Raw genomic sequence first — 6,387 nt, 5'->3', positions numbered from 1 at the left:
ATATAATGACTTGGCCCAGCAAGAGCTGCAACGGCGCACTCTAGCGTCCCGTCACAAAAAAACCCTGCCCCTCCATCCCCCCTCCCCACATTCCCCTCAAATCCTCCCTCCGCATTTCCCTCGATCTCTCGGTAAACTTCTATGCCGGGGTCGCGCGGCGGCGCTGGCGTCGACGGGTGAAGGGCACGCACTGCTGGTGGGTGGGCGCGCGTGATGTGGGTTTCGTAGACTTCTAATGGTCGGAGGGCGTTACTTTCTTGGTACACCTGTAGAAGTCTTACGTTCTGTTTTCAAAAATCTGCATCTGAGCAACCCTCTTCATTTTTTACGTTTGTTGTTCTTAAGCATAACATTCTACCAGTCAACGTAAGTGCTTTTTATTCCAATGAATTTTATATTTATGTTTTACGTTGTATTTTGAGGTATTTTCAAGATATTTTTTCTTCTGATTCAACGCATTCAATGATTGAGACTCTCGTTAATATTTTTAAGATTTGGTTTAGTACAATTAAGCCATATTTTTATTACTTATGCTTTAAATACGTAATCGTGTTATTCTTAACATTTTCCTTTGATTTAAGAAATACTAATAAAAAAACTATGTCATTTTAATAACTATCAGCGACCTAGGGTTTGTGACTAATTTTCACTGCCTCGGTGAATGGGTGGATTTCATCTTATTTCAAACTGGTGAAAATCTCATCGGTAAGTATAGTGTGGCATATTGTAGACGTCAAGTCCTTTTGTGTGACTTGTGAGCATGTGGACAGAGTTCTCGAGCGAGAAATTTCCTTGGGCTTCAGGGCGTGGGACGGACAGCGGCTTGTGTGGCTGCTGCGGCGGACTCTGGATGGGCAGGGTGGGGAAGTGGTGTGCAGGGATGAGCGGAGGAGGAGGGTGGGGCTATCCAGTCTCCAAAAAAACTGTGGTTCCCCAAGGATGGACGGGGTAGCTATGGGACTGGTGAGAGAGCCAAGCAAGTTACTCCAAGCACGTACTATTTTTCCCGTAACAACACAACTAAGTGCAAGGAGAAAGGGAAGGTAGGATGAGTATGTTTTGGTAAAGGCGCATACCGGAACGTTCGTTGGGTAATTCAGTCCCGAGGGTAAATTTTAGAACTGTTGAATTTTTTTCTCAGGCTCCCACGCGATGCGATGGTGTACGATGACTGACATCTGGACTCGTTATCTTAAAATATTTTTAGGTAATCTAACGATTAAATCTCAATCGACTGGAAAGAAGTAAAATCGTGTCTAACGTCGTTATTACTGTATTTATAAAGTAAGTTCTGTCTTCAGAGGCATTTAACTGTCGCTTTTTCCCCCGGAAGTATGATACAAAGAAAATTTTGAGGGAAGTTAGGCTTAGTCCTGCTAACGCCATGTTCTTAAATTCGAATGGAAATGTTTTAAAATGAATCCTGATTGAAATTGTAATTTTTTGTTTATGCATCAAAAAATGAAAGAGAATAAAATAGGTTATTGGCGACTTTGACACACAGTACCTACATATGGACGGTGTAGACCTTTATTGTACTTTAGCGCTTTATTCTATCCGCTTGATTTTTTTTTTTTTACAGGAGCATTATATACGTATATTCTCTATAAGCAATACGATTCATATTTCATAATCTTTAGAGGAACTATTCACATGTAAAACACAAATATATTAGCCGCGTAACTTAATTTTGAATGATTCCATGGAACATCATAAAATTTTTACTTGCTTAAGTATTTTATATCGAGATAACAAATTATCCCATGCAAATAAAATACATAAATGCTATTAATTATATGGGAAAAAATAACTAATTGTCGAATAACCATGCTAATAAATATGCTTCATATGACTCTCATGATCATCGAAACTATTTCTTAACGTTTATTATTCATTCTTACTATCATGATGAAACGAATTGCCCGCGGGTTACCTTGAATATCTGTTATGCTTTACCTCTATTTACTGTTCATGCTGAAAATTCCATCAAGTCCATTTGATTGTAGGATTGCATACCGGAAAGCTCATCATAGAGAAAAGGATAACCTCTGAAAGCAAGCAAGAATTTCTTAGTTATCCCTCTCAAAGGGTAACTAGAAATATACAAACTTGTTTCTGCTAATGGGATAACTTGAATAAGTGGTAATAAAATATAAAATATTTATGTCTGTGCAATAAATTTCATCAATATAATATTAATAGAAATAATAATCAGTCGGGTTTCAGTTGCCTTTCCATGAATTAATAATATTAGAGCCCTTAAAATACGCGGCACGTACGGAAATGTGTCATCCGTAATATCATTTCAAATGTGTATTCAGGTGAAGTTGCGAGCCAAAATATACACGCACTGAAGTAGATGCGTGATCATTCAAAGCGTCATTCAATGTCTGCTGGAAGGATTGCGAGAATCGCAAAAGTCGTAGACCTGAGGCCACCCACACCGAATTCTGAGTGCCTCACTCTCGAGAAAGGCAACGCTCGCATTTTCCTCGCCGATACGTTGAACGCTTTCATATTTGCATTTTAAATCGGTAGTTTTTCTTAAGGGGACGAAATACTACAGCTGAACCCATCTTTTTTCATGTTGAATATTTAGCTTATTACTTTCGCTTTCATCTTTATATTTCCTGAGTTTATAGAATAAATTTATTCAACATTTGAGTGTATCTTAAATTTAATACCCAGTATATTCTCCAATTTAATTTTTGTATTTGAAATACTGGTAAATTCTGGCAAGGCCAATCTCTATAATTGCATAAAAATTCAATGAGGTAATGTAAGAAGTTAGCGAATAATAGAAAGATAAAGGGCCCACATATTAACAGCGGGAAATCTGGAAAACAGAGTAGATATCTCCCCGTTAGCAGTTCCAAATGGATATGAATGCAGAGATCGTCGGAAATTTTATTGTTTTTCATGAAATGATGCAAGCAATCGATATTAAAAACATAAAAGTGGCAGTTTGAACTCCAAACTTCACCAATGTGTGTGGTGTATTTCGAGCCTACTTCATTAACGGCGGTAAAACTCACATTAACTGACTTGGAAAAAATCCCCATAGCAATTAATGTGAAGTTCTCCAAATTAGTCAAAACTTTTTACTGTGCACAATTTGGTATTTCATTTATTTTCCAACTTTTCCCACGAAAATGGTTTTCCGCAATTCTGTCACTTCACCGTCCGTGTATTTCTGTGTATTTTCCGCACTACTTGGACTGACTGCGAAAATGCTAGAAAGGGGAAAGGCCGGATATCGAGGGATCCGAGTTCGATTACCGGTAAAGAAGAATGAATTTTCCTCTGTAGAATTTCATACAGCAGTACAATCTTTAGTTATTTTCCAGCTTTGGCCACGAAAATGGGTTTCTGCTATTCTGTTGCACCGCCATCCGCGTATTTCGCCGACTGATTGCGATGTAGAAAGGGGCCTAGCAGGGAAAAATTGCATCGCGAAAGACCAGGGGAGTCGCGAGGGCGGCTGTAGCGGAAACACGGCGGCGAGGGCGGAGGGATGGGGTGGACGGTAGGACGAGCAAGCGGCAAAAAGGAAGAGATGAAGGATGATCCGAAATAAACCCCGCGACGAATGATGCGTACCGTGTCTTGAGAAAAAAAATTGTCGGCGGAATAGAAGGAGACGGAGCGGGTTAAACCCCGGAGTAAGGAAGGGGTGCCAGACAGACAGCGGGTGTGCTTTCATCGGCGGACCGTGGGACGCAGAAAAAAAAGAACTCGGAGTATTTAGCAGCGCAAATGAACTTGGTGGGTTTTACTTCTGCGTAATAGGGTGGTTTTCTATTTTATTTAATTGCCTAAATCGAAAGATTATTACTCCTGGAGCACGTATTTCACGATTTTAGAGTTTTAAATGACGTTATCTATTTTTCGCGATTAAATGAAAAGTTAAAATTTTCAAGCGCGCGAAAACGCGACGGCTAAGTATGAATGCCGGGAAAAGTCCGTGTGACGTCATTCTGGTTCCGGCTGCCGCTGTGTGAGGCGACCTTGGTGTGAGGCTATGAGCGCCGCTACGATGCAGGCTGCTATCAGGTAGCGCTTGGATTAAATAAGGATTATTAATACCATTTCAAACGAAGGAAACTTTCCGACCATGGACAATTTTGATAGGTGATTATTAAGACATGTTTCCCTGAGCTCTGTGCCTCATGCATGCATTGGTAATCTCAGACGATGTAAAAATCCCGACAACTCGTAAAGCATCTGGGCCCCTGTGACGTCAAGTGGAGTGGCATCGCATGGCCGCCAATCTGAGATTTTTCAAATGAGGTTAAAATTGACCATTAACATTCCTCTAAACTGGGATTTCCAAAATCAAATAATTTGTATATTATGAATATACCAATGGTGGGTAACAAATCGAAAGCAATGCCTTTCGTTTTCTTTGATGGAGAAAACAACCCTATTGCTGAGGTAGTCGAAAAATGCTTTCATACATTTCATGGAAGATTCTATAAACCTTAAAAAAAAACATTTCCAAATTGTTAATAAAACTCTTATTACTGCAAAAAATGGAAAAATAAAGGTGATTTCGATGATTCGATAACATGAATTGGTGATTCTAATGGAATTGGTTTCGGAAATTTGGGTTGCGCACCTTGCAAGGATAAGAAAATAAATAAAATTATATCCCAAGCTATAAACTAATGAATATTATTATGAAAAAATAATGCATGCGTAATTTAGATATCCATTTCTCTTTTTACATTTCATAATAACTAATACTTCCTTGCTCTCACATAATATTCTATTACTAAATCCTCATATCACTTTATTTTCAATTAGGTGTTCAAAAGCTTGTTTAGGTTTTTTTTATCCCGCGCAAATGAACATAAATTGAGTCTGAAGTATGTATGCTTTGAGAATCAGCCAAGCGCCATGCACGAATAGCGTTTTGCTGGTGTACGACCCCTGGAAAATGACGGCCACGCGGTTAAGTCTGGGTCTTTATTTGTCTAATTAAAGCGTGGATCATGAAAAGCTTTTTTTTTATTTTTCCGTCATTAGCACTGAATTTTGGGCGTCGAAAAGTAATTTTATCAGTAATTACCGGTAAATAGACCAAATTATTTTGCTATTTTGGTCATATTTGATCTATGGAAAATGATCAAACGTACATCGAGAATTAGTGCACGAATTACAATTTCATTTATCAGAAAATTTTGTGCTTATGTCTAGATTATTGTAATCAATTCGTCGGCTCCGTAAAATTATCCCTGGAGTCTAATCCATTAGGAGCGAGTTGTGATTTACAGTCCTTTGAATTGTCCACTTATGTAAAAATGGCCGAATGCCTTGATATCCATTACTCGAAACAGCTCTCGAAGATACGAAAAGGACTGGGTTTTGTGTATTTGTGGACCATCAAGGACTGCAAAAAGGGTTAATAAAATGATAAGAGTTTTCGATTTCAGGATTTATTCTTACTCTTATAGCTTGCAAATTCCTGAATGCCTTATCTCTCTAATTTTGCTATCGTATGTTAGACATATCCGTAAGCGATCAATCATCACTCTAATCTGCCATTGAAGCCTCTAGAAGCCGATTTTTAAAGGAAGTTGCGTGCTCCAGTTTTATCAAATGGTTATTTCTCTTGAACCTCTTCGTCTGTTCTTTTTTACTGTTTAGTTCCTCGTTCGACTGCCATCAAATTCTACGGCCTTCCACTTACTGGAGTCATTTCTATATCTTACCAGATAGCTTCTCAACTATCGAACTCATTCGATGAGTTTTCTGTCAAGGTAACAGGTTTAGGATTCATTTCATCTACGTATCATGGAGATTAATGGTGCTGATTGCTATTAATTATCCTAAAGTTGGATTGCTTATTTACTAGCATCAGTTATTAACCGCAACCACTTGAACGAAAATGTTGTGATGGATGTACCCTCAATGTGACATTTTTGAAATACAAATCAACTAAATTCAAGCCATTGTTGACCAAGTATGGAGTAATTTTATTTATTATTAATTCAAACGTAAACATCGACGTGATTATGCAATAAAAATAATGCAACTGGTGTATACGAGAGTATGTAAGTTACGACCAGGTATTTCGCTCCATAATTTATCAACTTTATTTATAAATAACAACATTTTAACATTATTATCAAACAATTTTGACTACTTTATGCCAGCTTATGCCAAAAATGCTATGAGAAAACAGTGACTATAATTTTTTTTAGATCTTTGGAAATTATTCATGCCTTCAACTAACTTTTATTTAACAACCATGCACAGCGAGTTAGCCACATTTGTATACAGCAGATCATTTTCCATTATGAATCATTTAATTGAGTATAGTGTTGTAATGAATTGATTTTCTGTTTGGAAAAGAAATTTTGCGCGCTTCTAAAAGTACGTGCC

This window comes from Ischnura elegans, chromosome 3 (assembly GCF_921293095.1).
Source record: "Ischnura elegans chromosome 3, ioIscEleg1.1, whole genome shotgun sequence".
In the NCBI taxonomy this organism is placed as follows: Eukaryota; Metazoa; Arthropoda; class Insecta; order Odonata; family Coenagrionidae; genus Ischnura; species Ischnura elegans.
The sequence above is the reverse complement of the archived record's forward strand: the minus strand, read 5'-3'. Positions refer to the sequence as shown.